Here is a 25247-nt window from a genome sequence, read left to right on the forward strand (position 1 = left end):
CTAGAACAGAAATTCTCTGAGGGCAGTACCTGTTTGAGGTTTTCAGCTTCATATTCTCTCCCAGTGCTTGACACAAAGTAGGTGCTTAATAAGTGCTTAATAATAAAACATGCATGCCTTAGAGTTGCCAGGGATTGAAGGACTGGTCCATAGTTGCAATGCTGCTAAATGTTAGAGGCAGACCTTGATCCCAGCTCTCGCTGACTCCAAAGCCATCCCTCTATTGAAAAGGAATACAAATCAGACAGGGAACCAAGACACAAAAAAGAGCAGGTGAGTATGGAAAAAAATGGCACTGCCGCTCATGGAGCAAAGATGTTATCTAGAAAAATAACATAAATAACATTTAAGTGTAGATGCAAAAAAAAAGGGCAAAGTAGATACAAATGGTGAAAACCTTTTGAAATGGAAATGACTTCAGCCTGTAAAAATGGTACTGCTGCTGACTGAAGGAGCTGAAGACACTGGGATGGAGCACATGGCCATAACATTATTATCAGCTATTGGAGCATGTCAGGTTAGAGGTATAGAGATGAGAAGTGATAGCAAAAGGTCATGCCAAAGGGAACTGAAAAAGAATACGGATTTGGTCGAGAGAAGTGTCTCTTTCAACTATCCCTTCAATGCCATTTTGATGAATCAATGTGAAAACATATTTACTAGATACCAATCCAGAATTGCACTTACTTGCTGAACAAAACAAATCTGAGAAAAAGCTCTGCCTTTAAAGAATTTATAATCATTTATGGAGTCTGACCCTGCTTTTTTTTTCTCTGGGATCCAGCAAAACACTTCTGACAGTAGTTTCTCTGATATTTATTATACTCAGTTAAGCACCGTGAATTTTTTTATGCTGAATGAGACTGGAGTTTTGATGGAAGGCTTTCTCACAATCACTACATTCATTGGGTTTCTCACCAGTATGAATTCTCCAATGTTTGGTAAGATTTGAGCACCCTCTGCAGACTTTCCTACTTAGTGCATGAATAAGACTTCTCTCCAGTGTGAACACTTTCATGGTCATTGAGGCTTGAATGACACCTGAAGGCTTTCCCACAGCTTTCACATATATATGGTTTTGCTCTACTATGAATCCTCAGATGCCCAAAGAGACATAACCTCACTGGAAAAGCTCTCCCACATTCTTTGCATTCATAGGTCTTCTCTCACCTATGCAACCACTGATGCTGACTAAGGCCTGAGCTCATTATAAAAGTTTTGCCACATTCTTTGCATTCACAGGGCTTCTCTCCACTGTGGATTCTCTGATGCTTACCAAGGTCTGACCTCTGTATGAAGGCTTTCCCACATTCCTTGCATTCATAGGGCTTCTCTCCACTATGGAGTCTCTGATGCTTACTAAGGCCTGACCTAAATGTAAAGGCTTTGCCACATTCTTTGCATTCATAGGGTTTCTTTCCACTATGGATTCTCTGATGCTTACTAAGATCTGAGCTCTGTATGAAGGCTCTCCCACATTCTTTGCATTCATAGGGCTTTTCTCCACTGTGGATTCTCTGATGCTTACCAAGGTCTGAGCTCTGTATGAAGGCTTTCCCACATTATTTGCATTCATAGGGCTTCTCTCCACTATGGATTCTCTGATGCAGACTAAGCCCTGAGTTGTATATGAAGGTTTTCCCACATTCTTTGCATTCATAGGGCTTCTCTCCACTATGGATTCTCAGATGACTACTAAGGTCTGAGCTGTATATGAAGGCTTTCCCACATTGTTTGCATTCATAGGGCTTCTCTCCACTGTGGATTCTCTGATGCTTATTAAGGCCTGACCTAAATGTAAAGGCTTTCCCACATTCTTCGCCTTCATAGGGCTTCTCTCCACTATGGATTCTCTGATGCTTACTAAGGTCTGAGTTGTATATGAAGGCTTTCCCACACTCTTTGCATTCATAGGGCTTCTCTCTACTATGGATTCTCTGATGCTTACTAAAGTCTGAGTTGTATATGAAGGTTTTCCCACATTCTTTGCATTCATAGGGCTTCTCTCCAAGGTGGATTCTATGATGCATAATAAAGTGTGAACTGCCCATGAAGGATTTCACACATTCTCTACTTACATAGGGTTTTACTCCACTATGAGTCCTCAGATGATGAATTATACCTGCTCTCCCTCCAAACATTTTTCCACATTCTTTACATTCATAAGGTTTCTCTCCTATATGAACTATCTGATGCCTGGTAAGGCCTGATTTTGTTCTGAAAGCTTTTGTACATTCGGGACATTCAAAGGGCTTTTCCCCTGTATGAATTCTTTGATGTTTAGTTAGTGTAGAATTCTGATTAAAGGATTTTCCACATTCTTTGCATTCATAGGGCCTCTCTCCACTATGAATTCTTTGGTGTCTAATGAAGCTGGATTTCCTTCCAAAGGTTTTCCCACACTCATTACATTTATATACTTTGTTCTTCCTTCCTCTACAATCAAAGCCTTTAGGCCAACTGCCAGCTTCCCCACCTATAGTGGGTTTCTCTTCATTATTAAATTGGTGATATCTTAAAGGCACTGCATTTTTTCCGTGACTGTGCTTATGAGAATCACATTGCTGAGCTCTTTCTCCTGAAAGATTTCCTGCGTGTGGAACCTTCTTTAAGTTCAGATCCGGGATTCCTTTGTACTCATGGCCTCTCTCCTCTGCAGTGCCATTGCTGGTAAAAAGAGTAACATGCTGGAAATATTTCTCCTGGGGAGATTTTCTGACTCTGTTTCCTGCTGTGCTTCTTTGTTGCAGTTCTAACCTGCCTTCACAGTCAGAACTTTCTTGAAACTCTGCGTCCTGGACAATAGCACCCAACATCCCAGCTGATAACATCCTCTGTGATCCTATATCTTCATTTTCTTTTGGATTATGATCCTTAGTTTTTGTCTTTTCCCCATCACCTGAAATGACAAAGAGAAAATAATAGCTATTCCCAAGAATATATCACTTCTTCTTTCAACAATATTGTCTATACTCAGAGTTTTTAGATAAGGGGGATCAGCGACACTTTTCCTCATGGGTTTCATCCCATATTCAAGGTACAAGTCTTAACGGGACTCTGCTAAAGGATGCTACCAGGTCAGAATGACGCTCAGATAGCAAAGCTTTTAAATGTGAAAGATTTGAGGGAAAGGATTTCTCCTTGGTGAAAAGGTGAGGTTAATTTGGATTCAATTCTTTTTGTTAGCTTACTCACTCCTTTAGTCATTGGTCTGGAACTGTGCTAAACTGGGAGGGAAACTGCCTCCACCCATGTAGATCACCAATGCATTCATGCCTTAACACTGGGACACTGAGAAATTAAGTGACTTGTCCATGGTGTTAGAGGCAGGCCTTCATCCCAGGTCTCTTGACTCCAACACTAGCCCTCTACCCAGGATGCCATCCCACACCCAGTATTTATTTTGTGAGTGATGAAATGGAGACACTGCTGCAAAAATTAAAGAATTCATCTCCCTGAGTGATAAAAAAAACTTTGCACAGTGAGAAGTCATAAGCTGTGTGACCCTGGGCAAGTTCCTTAGCTATGTTTGCCTCAGTTTCCTCATTTATAAAATGATCTGGAAATTACACTCTAGTGTCTTTGCCAAGAAAACCCCAAATAGGGTCACACCACTAAAAATGGCTGAATAGTAACAACAGGAGAAGACTATGCTACAGAGGAGCTCCAGGGACAAATTCCAATCTAAAGTCCTAATGTTGTGCTACCAAGAACCAGTCATTTGCACCACATTACTCACTTGGAAAATGGACATAATAATACTTGTAGCACTTCCCTTAGAATTGTTATAGACAAGCATTTTGTCAATATGAAGGTGATAAAGAGTTGAAATCCTTTTTTTATCTTCCTCCATTTGAAGGGGGTCTTTTTGAGGAAAAAGGACTACATTTTCCTGTGGTCAAAGCTGGGGAGTTTCTTAGTGTGCATATTAGGATGAACCTCGTACCTTACAAAATGTTTATTGAGCTTAACAGCCTCTGCTTCATCCTCCCCATTCACTCCATTCATATAACCACCACTCTAGTCCAAGCAAGAGAACCCTAAGCCCAAATCCTTCAACTCTACTCCTAAATTGGTTTCTCTTCATCCAGGGATCCCTCTCCAATCCATCCTCCATTGAACTGCCAATATTATATTCCTAACGCACAGTTGGGATCACCTCACTCTCTCGTTCAAGAAGCTCCAGTGGCTCCCTTCTGCCTGGAGAATAAAATGCAAATTACTCTGTACAACATTTAAAGCCCTTTGCAGACTGGGTCTATCTTCTCTTTCCACATAATTTGCCCGTTCCTCCAGCCTCAGGTATTCAGTATCAGTCGAACATTAATCTTTTACGAAGCACCTACTATGTGACACAAGTATAAGCATATGGATCAAAAGACTGAAACAATACCAACTCCATAAGAGTTCATATTCCACCCAAACTGGCCTCCAGACTGTGGTTCCTTTGGATATTGTTAGATTAATCATTTTCTTTTTAAAAGGAATGTGATAAAAAGTAGATATTTGAAAAGTTAAATATTTAATAGGAGTACAAAATCAGTCACACAAACATTTTCAGTAAAAAATGGGCGACACTATATGTTTTGTTTTAAAATAAAAAATCATAAGTTTAATATAATAATGAGTTTTCATTGGGAAATTTTTGCTATACTCATAAAAATTATGAAAATGTATAGGGTGGTTCAAATATATAACTTATTTCTTTTTATTTAGTCTTTAAATATTAATATTTAGTAATAATATTAACATATATAATATCATAATTAAATAAGTGTATTTATATTATAATCAACTATTGATATTTGTGTTTAAGTTATAAATAAAAGATAAATGATATTTACCTGTTAGGGAAATGTGAGAAAGTCAATAACATTCTTTACCTCGTGGTTAGTAAAACTTTGCTATTTGAGGTAAAACATCTTGGGACTGGCATGTCCTCTGGCTTTGTTTTGATTACAAGGAGGTCTGAATTTTCACAAAAGCAATAGTAGAGAATAGTATGTTTTGCAACCTGAGAAATGTTACTGCTGGATGGCTGTGCCTGGGAAGTTGGGACGGGGATCTTGGCTTGGCTTAAGGTAGGAGTCTCTTGACTCAGTTTCCCCATTGTACTATTTCTTTTCTAATCAGGAAATGTTCCTACTTGCTTAATCCTGAGCCTTGCTTTTGATAGCCTGTGCCTACATGACTGAGAGTCAGATATGATTCAGGCTTGCAATCAGACAGAGATAAGGAAGTTTCCTTTTCCTCTATTAAGACATTGTTATAACTCTGTCCCTTCTTTTCATTTCAGAGGAAAATCCTATAATCAGAGTGGGTGAGGAGTAGAAGCTAAGTACAATATTGAATCTATTAATTAATGGCTGATACTGGAACATCTCTGAGTTACTGTAATAGGATGATAGCATGAAAGATCCCACAATTTTAATCTACGTTAGTTGTCAAATTATAATGGAGGGATGATATCTTCCTCAAAAGGAGTAACACAAGAATGTACAACTTTTTTTTAAACCTTTACCTTCTGTCTTAGAATCAATACTATGAATTGGTTCTAAGGCAGAAGAGCGGTAAAGGCTAGGCAATGGGGTGGTGAAGTGATTTGCCCAGGGTCACACATCTAGGAAGTATCTGAGGTCAAATTTGAACCCAGGACCTCCCATCTTTGGGCCCGGCTTTCAATCCACTGAGCCACCCAGCTGCCCCCGATAACTTTTCCAATTAAATTGAATAGCACGTTTTGAGAAAGCAACAAGATTAGACTGTTTGAATAATTACATATATGCATATGATTGGCTTCTAAATGTATCTAGCAAGGAAATTCAGGCTCTGATTATGTTTTAGTAATAAGTTTTCAAAACTGGATTAAGGATTTTACACATATACATCTTGATAACTGTAAAGTGAAATTATTCTATGAAGTTTTGGCAGATTGGAATGTAGGAACCTCTACAAGTGATTTGGAACCAGGGAAGCGGAGCCTTCTGAGCTGTTCCTGAGGATGAATCCTGCTCCATAATGTGCAAGAGAAGGGATCAGATGACTACCTGAGACATCTGGGATGTACAGTGTATTGACTAAATGGATCCTGGGAGAGGGTTAGTAGGATACAAGGACACTTGATGACCTCTGACAAAGGTCTAATTATTCACTCTTATGAGGAATTAAATCAATTGTACAAAAAATCAAGCCATTCTCCAATTGATAAATGGGCAAGGGACATGAATAGGCAATGTTCAGTCAAAGAAATCAAAACTATTAACAAGCACATGAAGAAGTGTTCTAAATCTCTTATAATCAGAGAGATGCAAATCAAAACAACTCTGAGGTATCACCTCACACCTAGCAGATTGCCAATATGATAGCAAAGGAAACTAATGAATGCTGGAGGGGATGCGGCAAAGCAGGGACACTAATTCACTGCTGGTGGAGTTGTGAACTGATCCAACCATTCTGGAGGGCAATTTGGAACTATGCCCAAAGGGCGACAAAAGAATATCTACCCTTTGATCCAGCCATAGCACTGCTGGGTCTGTACCCCAAAGAGATAATGGACACAAAGACTTGTACAAGAATATTCATAGCTGCGCTCTTTGTGGTGGCCAAAAATTGTAAAAAGAGGGGATGCCCATCAATTGGGGAATGGCTGAACAAATTGTGGTTTATGTTGGTGATCGGTTCCCCCCCCCTTCTTTCCTCCACACTTTCCCGATCCTCTATGGAAGGCCAACGCTTAGAAATGTATAAATGGAGATTGGAGATTTTGAGCCTTTGGACTTCATTTCCCAGAAGTCCCTTTGTTTTTCCAGGGTTCCATTTTCCTGTGTCTCCACTTTTTGCTTGACTGTATTTAAGTGGCTGTAACCCCTCCCTCGCGCTCTTTTGAACTTGAGACCGGGCTGAAGTCAGAAGGTTCTTTTGCTTTAGTTATTTTTAATAAAATTTCATAAAACACAACACTTAGTTATTGATTATTAATTAAAACCCCCACATTTTGGCTTACCACGCAGGGATTAGGAATTGTGCCTTCCAGTAAAGATAGTAAATTTGCCGGCTTGCTGCCCACCACAAGGTCCGGTGGCGGGGTGTGCCTGGGCTCCTGCCCCGCTCTGCCGCTGCCTGCTGCTTCTCCTGTCCATCTGCTTGGCCAGAGATTCCTCAACACTTGGAGCCTCCTCTTGCCGAGTCCAGACCACCACCAGAGCCTGCCAATCCCAGCCATTATTTTTCCACCGAGGGTGGCGTGTCAAAATCTTTGCGCCTAGGCCCTTTCCTCCCTCCACGTGTGCTTCTAGCCTGCCGGGCCGGTTTTCAGCGTGGAGAAAAGAACCCCATTCAGCATCTGTCAGGAAAAATGTTCTTGCAAAGCATGCTTGAAACTCCGAAACAAGTTTGTGTTGATAGAGCTAAAAAGTGCACTTTGGATCTGCTTAATTCTCATCCTGGGACTCTTTATTTTCGCTGGAGATTTCCTTCTCCTCCAGAATATGCCCCAAGCCAGGCTGCTTATGCTACAAACCGGCCTGAAATACTTTGACAAAGTTCTAAAGGTCCCAACTGCTCTCAACACGCAGACTGCTTCTGTGAGGAAATCCAGACCTCTGACAAAGGAAATCTAAATGGAGAATAAATACCAGGGGAGGGGAAGGAAACTTTAAAAGAGATCCGGAAGCTTATTGCTAACAATTTTGAGTTTATTCTCCTATAATAGTGAAGTAGTCTGGGGGCAGCTGGGTAGCTCAGTGGATTGAGAGCCAGACCTCTAGACGTGAGGTCCTGGGTTCAAATCCGACCTCAGACACGTCTCAACTGTATAACCCTGGACAAGTCACTTAGCCCCCATTGCTTAGCCCTTACCACTCTTCTGCCTTGAAACCAATATTCACAGTATTCATTCCAAGATGGAAGGTGAGGGCTTTTAAAAAAAATAGTGAACAAGTCTATTGGGATTGGTGAAAAAGATTTTGACTATACTGCCTGTCTACACCTCCTATTGGTTTATATTATTGTATTTACTGATTGCTTTAAGGTTTAAATTTTTTTATCTGTATTAATCTAGTCAATACCTTTCTGTAATACTTAATCATTTTAAGCTACTCTGTCTTGCCTAAATGATCTTTAATTTGTACCTTTACCTCTGCTGAAGAACAAAATATCATTGTATAAGCCCATGAACATCTTGCCTAAAACCCTGGTCCCTAGATCCATCGAAGATCACATGTTGCCTTTGTTGATTGTCACATAGATGATGATGGATGGATTTCAACAAAACTGGTTAAAAGTTATTTACAACCTTTAGAGAATTTAATAAGCTAAGAATTTAATTGTAATTTTAAAGGGTCTTCAGAAATAATTTTACATAACTAGTGGTTTCTGAATGGATGATATTATATATATGCATATATATATATAATAAAGAATGTTGTATTAAAGGTAGAGAAACAAAGAAATATTCCTACCAAGGTGTTTATATGTAATCAGGAAGCCAGAAAAAGAGCTCCTGCAAAACTCTTCATTTTAATTTACTTCCAACAGAACAATCTAGATTTCTTGAGGATGTTCTAGACCCAAATAAGTTTTACTTTGTTTAAAGATAAGTTTGCCAAAATACCAACAACATGGAAATCGGTTCTGATCAAGGACACATGTGATACCCAGTGGAATTGCCTGTCCGCTGTGAGTGAGGGGGGGGAGAGGGGAGGGAGGAATATAAAATGATTTTTGTAATCAAGGAATAATGTTTGAAATTGACCAAATAAAAAATAATGTTAAAAAAAATATATATATATATTTGCCAAGGTTGAAAGATTTGCTACATCTGTAAAAACTGTGACAAATATCCATCAGTTCATAGGTTTTTTATGTCATACAGCAACTTATTTGAAATATGATAGTGGGTTTGTTTGCTATTGTAATTAACTGGGCTATTGTGAATTTTGGAGAGTTTTGTACTTCTTTGAATGTGCATTATCTACTGTGTTACTGTTTTATTCTGAAAATCATTTGTACTCACACATGGCTGACACAGTGCTTCACTGACTTTAAGCTATGTATTTTTGATTTTTAAAACTTAAAAAAATAACCTTTGATTTTTTTATTGCATGTGCAATATAGTATCTGAATTTTATTTTTTTCTCTCCTTTTTGTATTTCAAGCACATCAGCAGTATTGAGATTTTTCTTTAATATTTTTTTTCCTTTTAAACATTATTTTATTTGGTCATTTTCAAACATTATTCATTGGAATTCATTCCAATTCATTCATTATTCCTTTGAGCACAATAGTATCCCATCACCAACATATATCACAATTTGTTCAGCCATTCCCCAATTGAAGGGTATCCCCTCGTTTTCCAATTTTTGGCCACCACAAAGAGTGCAGCAATGAATATTCTTGTACAAGTCTTTTCCCTTATTATCTCTTTGGGATACAAGCCCAGCAGTGCTATGGCTGGATCAAAGGGCAGACAGTCTTTTATCGCCCCTTGGGCAGAGTTCCAAATTGCCCTCCAGAATGGTTGGATCAGTTCACAACTCCACCAGCAATGAATTAGTGTCCCTACTTTGCCACATCCCCTCCAGCATTCATTACTTTACATAGCTGTTATATTAGCCAATCTTCTAGGTGTGAGGCAATACCTCAGAGTTGTTTTGATTTGCATCTGATTATAAGAGATTTAGAACACTTCTTCATGTGCTTATTAATAGTTTTGATTTCTTTGGCTGAGAACTGCCTGTTCATGTCCCTTGCCCATTTATCAATTGGAGAATGGCTTGATTTTTTGTACAATTGATTTAGCTCTTTGTAAATTTGAGTAATTAAACTTTTGTCAGAGGTTTTTGTTATGAAGATTGTTTCCCAATTTGTGGCTTCCAGTCTAATTTTGGTTACATTGGTTTTGTTTGTACAAAAACTTTTAAATTTGATGTAATCAAAATTATTTATTTTGCATTTTGTGACTTTTTCTAAGTCTTGCTTGGTTTTAAAATCTTTCCCTTCCCAAAGGTCTGACATGTATACTATTCTGTGTTCACCTAATTTGCTTATAGTTTCCTTCTTCATGTTTGAGTCATTCACCCATTCTGAATTTATCTTGGTGTAGGGTGTGAGGTGTTGATCCAAGCCTCATCTCTCCCACACTGTCTTCCAATTTTCCCAGCAGTTTTTATCGAATAGTGGATTTTTGTCCCAAAAGCTGGGGTCTTTGGGTTTGTCATAGACTGTCTTGCTGAGGTCACTTGCCCCCAGTCTATTCCACTAATCCTCCTTTCTGTCTCTTAGCCAGTGCCATATTGTTTTGATGACCACTGATTTATAATAGAGCTTGAGATCTGGGACTGCAAGGCCACCTTTCTTTGTATTTTTTTTTCATTATTTCCCTGGGTATCCTTGATCCTTTGTTCTTCCAAATGAACTTTGTTATGGTTTTTTCTAATTCGGTAAAAAAGTTTTTTGGAAGTTCAATGGGTATGGCACTAAATAAGTAAATTAATTTGAGTAGGATTCTTTAATATTTTTATTTTGCAGCAATATAAGTTTTAAATACATGTCCCAAAAGCTTTAAACTATAAAAATGATGCCATTGATTGTTTAAAAAAATTCATGGGACTTTGCTTAATGATTCTGTCTGATTATAGGACAAGAAAATACAAAAAGAGCCATTGCACAATGCCAAAGAAGCACAAACCTAAACTGCATAGTGCCAATCGAGCACAAGGTCAAAGAGACCAACCAATCCTGATGGGATTTATGTAATTTTGAGCCAAGACAAGAGGTCTTGAACTTGTTTGGCGTTCGAAGTTGTGGCTGTTTGACATGTGTTAAAGGCAGGTCTTCCTTGTCCCACAAATTTGGCTCCTACCTGGCTCCTATAAATCTAGTCCCTTTTCTGTCTTTCATAGTGTGGCAAACTTTCTGTAGTCCTGGCTACTGGTTGGGTAAATGCAAAATTGCTGGAATCATTTTAATTGGGCCCTGATTCAAGAATCTGTTATAGATTTGTTTTTCCTTTACTTAGATTTTTTAGTCATAAACTTTTACATTTTGTATTTCACCCACAAGTTATTTTTCTTTTATTTGAATTTTTTCATCTTTTTTATTTTCTTTTGCAAATTGATTCATATACCTCATAACACAGCTGTGCATCCCTGAGTGATCCCTGTATTTGTTATTATTCACCTCAGGCAGTCCAAGTTATTGTTGTGAACTTTGATGTAAATTTGAGAAATTTTAGGATAAGAAACTTGCTACCTCAAGAATCCAAAATGCCCCATGAAGATAGATGCCTGCAGAGACCACATGCTGTACTAGAAGATCCAGAGTGAACTTTGGGATGTGAATTGAACTATGGGGGCTTGAAGTGCCTTTGTTTGAATGTATACTCTGATGCCCAAGGGGACTGCCCTCAAACTGGCTTTTTGTCAACCCAGTCATCATTGCTTTTGTTCTCTTTTCCTCTTATTCACAAATTATTGCAATTTTTAAGTTATGTTTCCATGATCCTTTTGGGGAAACTGGTTTCCCAATAGGATCACAGGGGAGATATGTATAAATGGAGATTGTGAGCCTTTGGACTTCATCTCCCAGAAGGCCCTTAGTTTTTCCAGGGTTCCATTTTCCGGTGTCCCCACATTTTGTGTGATTGTATTTAAGTGGCTGTAACCTCCCTTGGGCTCTTTTGAACCTGTAACCAGGCTGAAGTCAGGAAGTTCTTTTGCTTTAGTTATTAATACAACTTTATAAAATATAATATTTAGTTAAATTATTAATTTAAAAACCCACAGGAATTCATATCCACAAATCTGTTCCATTACACAAGACCCAGAAAGCATCCCCTGCTCGGCAAAAAGGGCTCCCTGGACACACTGTGCAAGAGGCCTGCTTCTCACGAGAGCCCCCCAGTCACCACAGGCAAGTATTTGCCATTTACCATCCCACTAAGCCTGTGACTTCTTCCCCTGCCTCTCACCTTGCTCACCCAGGCGGTGGCCGTGGAGCCTTCCCTTTTCCTTCCCAGGTCTCTGCAGAGCTGGGCTCCATGCCGTTTCCCCTTGTTCCAGATGCACAATCATTGCTGGCTTGTCATGAGGAGTTCCTGTTCAGAGGGAAGCAAACAGCACAGCCTGGGTTATGCCAAGGATAGAGAGCTGCCATCCCAGAGATGGGCAGATGCCTGCCCAGGATCCTCCCAGGCCGGAGACTGTCCAGGGGGGTTCTGACAGGAAAGTCCAAGGGATTCAGGAGCTGAGGGAAAAGGGGTGGCATTCCCCTCCCCTAGAAGCTAAGCAAGCATTCCACTGGAGAAATCTCAAGGCAAAGATGTCAGCTCCTGAAATACAAGGCTCTTATGGCCCTTCAGCAAAGAACAAGCCTCCAGGACACTTCTCTGGACTCTGGTCAAGCTTTTTATAAACAATCAAGTAGCCCTCAATTCAAAGGGCACAGATATGGAGCTAGAAGGAACTCTTCACTTTACAGAGGAGGAAACTGAGGCACAGAGACATCAAGTGACTTGCCAAAGGTCAAAAGGGCCTAAGTGGCAGGATCTGAACCCAAGCCCTTTTTTCTGAAGCTGCGGCTCTTTCTGCCATATCTGCTACCTCTCTGTTAGGATTTCATGCTAATGGTTTCTTCTCCTCAGCAGCTAACTCATCAAATTGCTGCTTGCCACTGTTTTGCCTTATACTCCCCAAATGCTGAGATGTCCTTTTCCTAGAATGGAGTTCATGGAAGAATCGCTCTTCTCAAATTCAATTACCACTAAACTTGGGAAATCACATGCACAGAAAAAGGGAAAGGATGAAGGTCCCATTTTCAAGCTATATAAGAAATCACTTAAAATGTGTTAGCTTAAAAATGGCTTTTCTAGCCAGTATAGAGAGTGATTTGGAACAATGGCTAAAAGGTCATTAAACGGTACATACCATTGGACCCAGCTATACCACTACTGAGTCTGCACCCTAAGGAGATAAGACAAGAGTAAACAAAGTCCTATGTGTAGGAATGTAGGGCAGCTTTTTTCATGGCAAAGTCCTGGAAACTCAATGGGCTCCCATGTACTGGGAAATGGCTGAACCAATGAGGCTCTATAAAAGTAATGGGATGCTATTGTTTACACAGTGCCTGGCACCTGGTAGGTCCTTAACACAAATGCTTATTGACCCACTGCTGTGCTAAAAGAAATGACTGAAGAAATGGTTTCAAAGAAACCTGGGAAGGCTTCTATGAAATAATGCACAGTAAATGAACAGAAATAAGAAAAACAATTTAGATAACATCAGCATTTCTGAAAGCTTAAGGGCTCTGATTAACACAATAACCAATCATGATTTCAGAGGACTCCTAATGAAGCCTGACGCTCACCTCCCAACAGAAAGGTGAGGAAAAAAATTGGTAGCACACTAGACACACGTTTCTGGATAATGGCCACCATGTGAATTTATTTTGTCTGACTGTACATATCTCTTACAAGGAATATGTTTTTCTTTCTTTTTCTAAAAAAACAAATGTGGGTAAGTAGGTGAGAGGGAAGAAAAAAGGCCCCACTTGTTATAAAAAATAAATTTTAATAACATGAAATCATAATTGTAATTCTCCAATAATTTAATTTAATTTGTAGAATTTTTATTTTAAAATTTTACACAGGAACATTGATTTGTAAAGTTTATTATTAAAGGCACATCCTAAAACTTTTAAGACACATAAATGAGAGTAAGTGCTCCTGTAAGAGCCAGACCACTGAGATAAGAGCCTTTATGCCAGTGTCAAACTACTGGATAACACGACGTATAGAAATGGTGGCTTTGAGTTAGGAAGGCTCAAGTTTAGATCATGGCTCAGACAATTACTAGCTGTGTGAAACTCTTTTGCCAGTCAATTAATCCATCTGCCTCAGTTTCCAAATCGGTAAAATGAAAAATAAAAGCACCTACCTCTCAAGGCTCTAGATAATTGTGAAGTGCTTTACAAACATCCAAGCACTATCTAAACGTTGCTAGTACTATTAGTTGCCATCATTAACAAATGAAACCAAGGACAGGTTAAGGGGAAGGCTAGGAGGCAGAAAATGGAGCACAATCGCATGCTTACCCACTGAGAGGACATTCTCGTAAGTCTCCAGCATCACCTGCCTGTACAGTCTCTTCTGAGTGGAGTCCATTAGTTCCCATTCCTCCTTCCAGAGATATATTGCCACATCCTCAAACTTCACAGGACCCTGAAACAAAAGGTTGTCGGCTTAATGAGTGTAGCAGGATGACAGGAAGAGTTGATTTGCACCACAGACTGGAGAAGTGCTACAAGCTCAGTAGTGACTGTGAAGGTTCAGAATGCAATAGAACTGAGAGTAGAGAATTTGGGAAACCTGTTTAGGTGGCCTCTCAGTCAGGTCTCATAACTCAGATACAGAGTCTTGTCAGATTTATAGGAATATGAGTCATTCCCCATTGAGATATGGTCATATAACATTTGTGGATGAAGAAATCAAAACCATACATGGGCATAAGAAAAAAATGCTCTAAATCATTACAGATTAGGGACATGCAAATCAAAACAACTCTGAGATAACAGTCCCTACCCATCAGATTGGCTGAAATGATAAATGTTGGAGGGAATATGGAAAAAATGGTGACACTAATACCATGTTGGTAGAACTGTGACTTGATCTAACCATTCTGGAGAACAATTTGGAATTCTGCCCAGAGAATTATAAAACTATGTATACTCTTAGACCCAGCAATACCACAATAGGATGTTTCCCTAGGATATCAGGTAAAAAGGGAAAGAACCTATATATTACAAAATATTTAGAGCATCTCTTTGTGGTGGTAAAGGTCAAGAAATTGAGGGGATACCCATCAATCGGGTCATGGCTAAACAAGATGTGGCATCTGATTATGATGGAATATTACTACATAGCAAGAAATGATAATCAGGTTAATTTTTTACATTTTTTCAATGTATTATTTCCTGAATTGCATGTAATAACAATTTTCAACCTGTTTTCCTTAGTTATAAGATGCAAATTGTCTTCCTCACTTCCATTCCCTTCTACTTCCCAAAGATGGAAGCAATTTGATCTGGGTTACACATGTCTTATCATGCAAAACATACTTCCATATTGGTAATTGTTAAAAGCAAATATTCATATAAAACCAAAACCCATTAATAAAGTGAAAAACAGCAAGATTGGAACAGTTCTTCCTCTGGAGGTGGATGGCATTCTTTGTCCTCAGACCTTCACAATTGTCTTAGATCATTGTCTTGCTAATAGTACCTAAATTTTTCACACTTGATCATCCTATAATATTGTTGTTACTGTGTACAATGTTCTCCTGGTACTGCTGATTTCACTGTAAATAGTTCATGTAGTCTTTCCAGCTTGTTCTGAAATCATCTTGCTTATCATTTCTTAAAGCACAATAGTATTCTATCACCATCATATGCCACAATTTGTTCAGCCATTCCCCAACTGATGGGCATCCCCTCATTTTCCAATCTTTGCCACCACAAAAAAGAAGCTAGAAATATATTTGTACAGATGGGTCCTTCCCCCCACTTTTTTCATCTCTCTGGGATACAGACCCAGTAGTCATATTCCTGGATCAAAGGGTATGCACAGTTTTCTAGCCCTTTGGGCATAGTTCCAAATTGCACTCCAGAATGGATAGATTAATTCACAACTGTGATATAAACTGCTTGTTTATATCTTTTGATCATTTCTCAATTGGGGAAGAATTTGTATTCCTATAAATTTGACTCTTCATATTTGAGGGATTGGACCTTTCTCAGAGAAATTTGCTGTAAACCCCCCCCAACCCCCACTTTGTGATTTTCCTTCTGATCTTGGTTACTTTAGTTTGGTTTGTCCAAAACCTTTTAATTTAAAATAATCAGAATTATCCTTTTGACATCTCGTAAGGTTCTCCTATCTCTCATTTGGTCCTAAGTTCTTCTCTTCCCCATAGATCTGACAGATAAACTATTCGTCATGCTATCACCCTTTATGTCTAAATCACACACTTACTTTGACCTCATCTTGATATAGGGTGTGCGATGCTGCTCTATAGCTAATTTCTGCCAAACTGTTTCCCAATGAGTTCTTATCCCAGAGGATCAGGGAGGTTAATTTGTTTTAATTTGGAAAGGCATACAAGCAATTATGAAGAGCAAAAGAGTAGAACCAAGAGAAAAATCCATGCAGATACAGAACTAGCATTTATGCTTCCAAAGAAAAACCTGGTAGACATAATTCATGTGCATATTCTTATACACCAGAGGAACTGACAGCTAAGAAGCTAGTCCTGCTACTTACAGCCTCAGGAGGTGACCTCAGGCAAACCAATGACCTCCTCATACCCATCTCTCTATTACCAAATGGGACTAGGAAAATGTCAAATAATTGCTCTGAAAATGGGAAAAGACAGATTTTAAACTAAGGCATTTTTCATATTATTAGGTAAACGCTTGGGAGAAAGCAAACAGACTGGAGGAAAGAAGCCAGGATTCCAGGACACAGAGCAGTAATTCTTAGGGAAAGGGATGTGACCACATTTAATCAACAGAGATGAGGATCTTCCTCAGGAAGGACAAAGTCAACTCTAACTCACCTGAGACCTGACCCTCAGGTCTGTAGCTGCCATCAGTTCTTCTTCCTTGTTTCCTCTGAGAGAGGAGGAGAGAAGCAACCTTAGCAAGAGAGGCCAAGAGAAGAATAAGCCACGAGAGAGTTCATCCTCCAGCTTCCCCAGCTGGATCTCCCCTTTCTCAGCCACAGGTGATTCAGGAGGAACCTGCCCACAGCTCCTCCCCACAAGCCAATTAGGTACAGAGGTAAGAAGGTGGAGATTGAGGGACTTTGGGGTTAATCAAGCTTGACTGGGTCAATTCTCCCCATGTGTTTTGAGTCTAGCATATCCCCTTCTCACCCCTAAATACCCATTTTATTTAGGGTCACCAAGCTTGGTGTTGCCAGTAGCATCTCTTCCCAAATTTCTTCAATATAAATGGACATCCCTAAAAAATACTGAGATAACAAAGCTCCAGGGGTTTTCCATGAGTTTTCTTTATTACTATTACTGTTTTTGCTTGAAAATTTCTCTTAATGGCACATGGGCAGAGGGGAATGGGGAAATGAGTTCTGTTTTTACTCTACTCTAACCTGTGGCTCCAAAAAAGGATTTCCTTTGCATCAGCTATGCCCCCAACATGTCTCTTTTGTTCTAAGGTGGGAGGTGGTTCTGAGAGGAACTTGGGCTGTTCTTACTCTCCAGAACACACAGATGTCAATCAGGAAAGCTCTATGTTCTGGAGTCCCAGAATAACTAATGGCCGCCCCAAATTTGAAATTACAGCATTCAAAATCACAGAATTGGTCCCATAAGACAAGGTTCTTCTTTACTCACTTGGTTAGAGGAGGATTGTTAGCTTAGTGAAATTTTAAATGCAATATTAACCTCATTAATATAATTAGTTTTCTTCATACTCCTGTGGATTTTAGTGAGTCTGGGGTGTCCTTTCAGGAGGGCAGCACCTCAAAAGGACTTCAAAGCTTTGATTTGGAGTCAGCATTGATAAAGATCATGAAGTCCAACCTCCATGTTTTATCCAACGATATGCCTTGGGTTACAAAGGGAAAGGAGTAATCCATGGCCTTTTCCTAAAGAAAGAAACCTTTGCCTCTCTTATGAGCATCAGATCTCATCAGGATGAATAACTTTTTACATTTAGATTTTTACTAAAAGCCCAATTCATCTTTCCATCATTGTTCATTACTGAGATTACCCTAGACTGTGTGTGTGTTTGTGCTATATTCTATTTGGGCCATTAGGATCATATTCCTGTAATCTAAGTAGTTTAGCAGATTCCATTATCAGCAATAATTTACATAGCATTGTAATCAACTGCTCTTCAAACACTGTACAGAAGTCACTTAAACCTGTGTGGATCATGTTTTGGTTCACAGGACTTTCTGGGGTGTCACAGCGTAGACTCTGTCATTTATGAAGCCGTTCATCTCCATGTCCAGAAGCCTATGGAGGACTGTACCCTCCCCACTTCCCTGGACATCTTGACTGAAGAGGATTCTTCTAATAATGGCCCTGAGACAAAGGAGAATAAAGGAAGAGCTTGCTTTTAGCTCTTCTTTGCTTGCCATCACCATCCTCCACGTTCCTTCTCCTTCTTCATTTGGATGCCCTTCATCTATGATTCCTAATTGCCAAAAGTATGCGTTTAACCTTCTCACCTACTTTTGACCTGTTTGGGGAGATTCTCTGATGAAATACTCCTTTTTTCAATGGCCCTCAAACAAAATGACTTTAAAATTGATTCGCCTCGTACCCAGAAGCATCTTCTCTGGCAATAAGGATTTATTCACTTAAGAATAAATGCTTTTTTTGTTTGAGATCTCTGGGATAATGTGGAATGTTAATTTTGTACTGATACTAATCAGGCAAATCAATGATTGAAAAATATGTAGAGACTCCTCTGGAGGCTTTCTGAAAAAGAGAGACAAACTGCCAAGGTCTGACAGACACAAGGCCTTGTTAAAAATAAAGTTATTCTACAATTCCACATTTACTCTACTGTTTTTGAGTATCAGCTCAGTATCCACCATGATGAAACTTGGCTGATAAAGGAAAACAATAGAGTGTCAAAAAGGAGATTTGGACCCCAGATGTCAATCCCCTGAAGTCCTTGGTACTTCCCAAAATTCCCTATAATCTCACCAGAGTCCTCACCTGAGTACAAGAACAGAATTTCTATTTAAAGGGCTCTCTGCCTCCCAAGATGCTCTTCTTCAGCTTCTAAGCACACGCGTCTCTCTACCTGGCAGGCAAGATGCAGTGAGTAGGTTGCACGTGCTTTTCTTATTTTGTTTTTCTTTATCCTTGATTTCTAATAATCTTTAATAAATCTCATAAAAATATAATACTTTTAGTATAGAAACTAATTTAACTGTTACAAGAATCAAAGAATATATCAGAGAAGAAACAAATGGACTTAGTCACCACTGCCTTGATAAATCCAAATCCAGAAACTGCAAAGAAAGGAGCTCCTTGTCCCACAAAAGAAGGAGAAGCATCCTAGTATAAAATACAATTCGTCTAGGAGGAGACAGAGAGGGAAAGGACATGAATCATGTAACTAGGGGGAAATATTCCAAATTAATTAATCAATAAATAAATTTAAAAAACATAATTCTCTCATCAACTTTCATATTATAGAAAAATGTATTCCAACTGCTCACAAGATTCCAAAAATTTCCATAAAAGAAGTTTTACATCTTTCATGGATATGGAAGGATAAGAGAAACATGCAGAATTTAGCAAAGTACTGATATGAGAGTGAACAGCAATGCATACAATCTTAATTCAACATTATATCGAATGCATGTAAAAAAATGATGCTAAATTGTCGTATTTGTCAGCATCTGACTTCAAAGGTTTAAAACCGGGTATTCCTGACTTCTGGCCACAGCTTCTTTCCATTGAACTGATTTCCTTTACACTAGGAATCTATTTAGATCTCTACCTAAGGTGGAACTTCAAAAATTAAGAAGAGAAATCTGAGTCATTTTAATTTACATTTGTCTGATAAATAATAACTTTGGGCATTTTTTCATATGTCTGTATAACATTAAAAGGATTTTCTTTATCTCTCCCTCTGTCTCATTAAGAGTCAGGAACAGAAGGATTTCTAAATGGTAAGTGACAGATGTCTCTGAAAGAAAGATGAAGATTCTGTTACCTAGGAGACAAGGAAGCTATATAAGGAAGGAATCAGTAGACAGTGAAGCTTTTACCTCTGCACCTAGAGGGTTCAGGAGGTCAGTCTGGGTCTCTCAGTGAAGAGTCACAACTGACAGTTTTTACTACTGACAGTTAGGATAGAGAAATGGATTTAAGGAGTTCGTAGGTGATGAATGTGTATTTATTATTATTGGTAGGTAGTAAGTGAATAGATGTCTAGATAGAGCAGGTTAGATTAGGCCTGACCTGGCCATGCAGAAGAACCTGTCCTTGAAGACAATTGCACTAGGGTCTTTTAGAAATTTTAATTAGTATTAGGAATTTAGGTATATGCCTAAGGTATTAAATAATAATCTCTCTTTCCTCCTTTCTATTTTCTATCTGTACTTCTCAAATTAAGCTAAGTGTTTTATCAAACTGTTCTCCTCACTTTTGTCAAATTCCTACCAATTAACCCTTACAATAGCTTTGATTTATTTCTCTCAAAACTTCTCTTTCATATCCTTTCACCATTTATCAACTGAGGAATGACTCCCATTCCTTTTTTTTTTAAACCATTACCTTCTGTCTTGGAGTCAATACTGTGCATTGGCTCCAAGGCAGAAGAGTGGTAAGGGCTGGGCAATGGGGGTCAAGTGACTTGCCCAGGGTCACACAGCTAGGAAGTGTCTCAGGCCAGATTTGAACCTAGGACCTCCCGTCTCTAGGCCTGGCTCTCAATCCACTGAGCTACCCAGCTGCCCCCCTCCCATTCTTATAAATTGACAGTTCCCTATTATATTTGAGAGGAGACCTTTCTCCAAGAAAATTGTCTAAATCTTTTCCCCTAATTTCCTTCTTTCCTTCTAATATTGGCTTCATTGGTTTTATTTGTATAAAACCTTTTTTAATTTTGTGGAACCAAAATTGTCCATTTCATAACTCACAATACTCTCTGTCTCTTGTTTACTCATAAATTCTCCTATCCATAAATCTGATAGTAATGTTACATGTTCTTCGAATATCACATTTTGTATTTAGATCATGTATCCATTTTGATCTTATCTTAGAAAATAGTTTAAGTAATTGTTATATACCTATTTGCTGCCAAATTGCTCTCCAGTTTTCCCAACAATTTTTGCCAAATATTGAATTCTTATCCCCAAAATTTAAAACTTTGCATTTCACAAACTCATAGTCACTATAATCATTTAGTGTTCTATATTGTATATCTACTCTGTTCTACAGATCCACCTTTTTCTTAAACAGTAACAGATAGTTTTGGAAATTACTGCTTTACAATACCATTAAAGATCTGATACTGCTAGACCTCATTCTTTTATATTTCCTTTCATTAATTCCCTTAATATTTTTGACCTTTGCTTCATCCCAATGAATTTTATTATTTCTTCTAGCTCTATGAAATCTTTTTTGGAAATTTAATTGGAATGACATTAAATAAATGGAATGCTTTAACAAGCATTGTCATTTTTACTATATTGGCTTTGCCCATCCATGAACAATGAACATTTCCCAAATTATTTATAGAAAACTTTATTTGTATAAAAAGCATTTAATCATGTTCATATAGCACCTGGATTTGTCTTGGCTGGTATACTCCCAGGCATTTTATGCTGTTTTTGTTTATTTTAAATTGGGTATCTCTTAGTATCTCTTCTTACATGGCTTGGTTGTGTATAGAAATGCTGGTGATTTATGTGAGGTTATTTTGTATCATCTACCTATCCATCTGTCCATCCATCCTTCCATCCATCAATCCATCCATCTATTCAATAGTCCATACATCTACCAATAAATCTATAATCTATCAATCTACCTACCCATCAACTTATCAATCTATTATATATCTATTTATCCATCTATCAATCTATATATAATCTGTTGTTCAGTCTATAAACCAATTACCAATTTATCAGTCCATCCAACTGTGTGTCAGATCTGTCTCTCTATTCAACCATGAATCTATCCATCTATCAACCTGTGTATCTATCTATCCATCACTCTGTAACCTATCAATTTAATGTTCTCTCTGTCTATCCATCTATCAATCATCTATCAAAAAACATCAATCTATAATCTATCAATCAGTCATCAGTCTATCTATTTCATCCATTGGTCTGTTTATATTTCTGTCTATATCCTCTACTAATCTATCCATCCATCCATCTATAATTTGTCAATCTATCAATCAATCTATAATTATTTGATCAATGTATCAATCTAGTATATAACTCTACATCTGTCAAATAATGTAAAATCTATCATTTACTATATCAATCAATATTCCACCAATCAATCACGAATCTATAAAACCATACAACCTCCAGTCCATCTGTCTATTCCTCTATCCATCTATCAATCTGTCTATAATCTATCTTTCTGTCTATCCATTTCTTTCCATCGGTCTTTCTATCTATAATCTAACAATCTCTGCAAACATCTGCCAATAAATTTATAATCCAGCAATGAACCAATCTATTCATCAAACTATCAATATATGTCTATCCATCACTCAATTGATCCATCAATATATCATCTCTTACTCAATCACTAGTCTAGTAATCAATCCATCAATCTGTCCAACCATCTGTCAGTTCTTTTGTCCATCCATCTATCCATCAATCTTTCTATCTGTATTCAATCTGTTTGGCTCTCTGTCAATACATCATCTTTCCATCTATCCATACGTCCATTTGTCCATCGACCTGTCAATCAATTTATGATCAATCTCTCAACGAACCTATCATTCTATCATACATCTATTGGCCAATCTATCTACTTATCAATCAACATGTAATCTATCAAGCAATCTATAATCTGTTAATTAGTCATCAACTTATCTGTCTGTTCATCTAACTGTACGTCTATCTACCCATCATTTATCTCTCCATCTACTTGTTTATCCATTCATCTATCCATGTACCTGTCTATCCATCTATCTATTCATCAGTCTATCTTTCTGTAATCTACCAATCTTTCTATGCATTTATCCATCTATAATATACCAATTTATTGATATCTCTATCCATCTATCAAGCAATCTATTATCTATTAATCCTTCCTTTTATCTGTCTGTCCCTGCATCCATCAACTATTTATCCATTTCCCTATAATCTATCAATCTGTCTACTCATCTATCAATCTATAATTTATGAACCTAGCAATCTAATATATATCTATCCAGCTATCAATCAATATATAATGTCATTTTATAAATCAATCAACACTCTTTCAATCATGAGTCTGTCCATCTAACTGTCCGTCTCTCTATTCATCCATCCATATATGTCTATAATCTAGCAATCAATCTCCCCTCCCTAATGATATCTTCCTTCTCCTCCGACTGATTCCTAATGGATCCTTCCTTTTGAATCACCTTTTCATCCCCTCTCTTTGACTATCTTCCTTCTCCCCCCAATTATTCCCTATGGTTCCTTGCTGCTGATTCATCTTTTATTATCCTCCAAAATGATATCTTCCTTCCCTTCCCACTTATTCTTCATAATATCTTCTAGTTGTCTCACCTTTTACTCTTCCATTTACTGGTATCTTCCTTCTCCCCACTCATTCTACCTTGTTCCTTCCTGTTGTTTCACCTTTTTCTCCAGTCCCTAATAGTATCCTCCTTCTTCCCAGTTATTCCCTATCGTTCCTTACTATTGTCTCACCATTTCCTCCCTTGCCTAATAGTATTTTCCTACTCCCAACAGTTATTCTCCAGTGTTCCTTCTTGTCATCTTACCATTGCCCTGTCCCTAATGGTATCTTCCTTCTCCATTCCCACATTCCCAATGGTTTCTTCCACTTGTCAACTTTTTCTCACCTCCCTAATGGTATCTTCCTTCTCACCCTACTTATTCCTTATTGTTCCTGTTGTCGCACCTTTTCCTCCCTTCCCTACTGTTATCTTCCTTCCCTCCTCCACTTATTCTCTGTGGTTCTTTCCTGTTGTCTCAACTTTTCCCCCACTACCTCATTGTAACTTCCTTCTCCCCCAAATGATTTTTCATGATTCCTTCCTGTTGTCTCCCCTTTTACTCCACTCCGTGAAGTTATTTTTCTTCTTTCCCCAACTTATTTTCTATGGTTCCTTTCTGTTTCCTCCCCTCTCCCCGCATTGGTATCTTCCTTCTCCCCCTTACTCCATTCCTGTGGCATCTTCCTTATGACTCACCTTTTTGCCTCCTCCCTAGTAGCATCATCCTTCTTTTCCAAATCATTTTCATGTTTCCTTCCAGTTGTCTCAAGTTTTTCCACTCTCCCTAATGGTATCTTACTTCTCTACCCACTTATTTTCCATGTTACCTATGCATCTATCAATCGATCAATCTCCCCTGCTTAATGGTAACTCCCTTCTCCTCCACTGATTCTCCATGGTTCCTTCCTGTTGTCTCCCCTTTTCCTCCCCTGAGTAAAGCTATCTTCCTTCTCCCTCCAATCATTCCCTATGCTTCTTTCTTCTTGTCTCACCTTTTGTTCCATTCCCTAATGCTAACTTCCTTCTCCTTCCACTAATTTATCATGGTTCCTTCCTGTTGTTTCCCCTTTTACCTCACTCCCTAATGGCATGTTTCTTCTCCCCCAACTTATTCATCATGATTTTTCATTTGTCTCAGCTTTTTCTCCCCTCCATAATAGTATCTTCTTTCTCCCCCCTAATCAATCTCCATGTTTCCTTTTTGTTGTATCATCTTTTCCTCCCCTCCCTAATAGTAGCTTCCTTCTCTTCTCCACTTATTCCCCAGGGCTTTTTCCTGTTGTCTCAACATTTTACCCACTCCCTAATGGCTTCTTCCATCTCCCCCCTCTTATTCCCTATGGATCCTTCCAGTTGTCTCACCTTTTCCTCTCCTGAGTAATGCTATCTTCCTTCCCACCCCCATTTACTCCATATAGTTTTTTCTTGTTGTCTCTTGTTTCTTTTTTCTCTTCTCTAATATTTTCCTCCTCATTCCACTCATACTCCATGTGTCCTTTCAATTGTCTCACCTTTTCCTCCTTTGAGTAATGCTATCTTTCTTCTTCTCCCCCGCACTTATTTCCTATGGTTCTTTCCCTTTGGCTGACCTCCCCCCCCCATGGTATATTTCTTCTCCACTCATTCAATTCCCCTGTGTTCTTCTTTATGACTCTCCTTTCTTACCTACCCTAATAGTATCTTCCTCCTCCTCTCCACTCATTTCATATGGTTCTTCCTGGTTGTCTCACCATTTCATCTCTTCTCTAATGGTATCTCCTTCTCCCACTGCTAATTCTCCATGTTCCATGCCTGTTGTCTCACCTTTTCCTCCCCTTGATAATGGTATCTTCCTCTTCCCCACACTTATTCCCCATGGTTTCTTCCAGTTGTCTCACCTTTTTCTCACCTCCCTCTTGGTATTTTTCTTCTTCCCTCATTCATTTTCCATCATTCCTTCATGTTATCTCCTCTTTTACTGCACTCCCTAATGGTATCTTCCTTTTGCCCTCCCTCCTCCCACTTATTCCATATATTTC

General features: G+C 38.5%; 1 pseudogene; it reads right to left on the reverse strand.

Annotated features, from left to right (window-relative positions):
• Positions 1 to 119: 119 nt before the first annotated feature.
• LOC130456189 (zinc finger protein 345-like) lies at positions 120 to 24719 on the reverse strand (annotated as a pseudogene).
• Between the last annotated feature and the right edge of the window lie 528 nt (positions 24720 to 25247).

Source organism: Monodelphis domestica, chromosome X (genome assembly GCF_027887165.1).
Source record: "Monodelphis domestica isolate mMonDom1 chromosome X, mMonDom1.pri, whole genome shotgun sequence".
Classification (NCBI taxonomy): Eukaryota; Metazoa; Chordata; class Mammalia; order Didelphimorphia; family Didelphidae; genus Monodelphis; species Monodelphis domestica.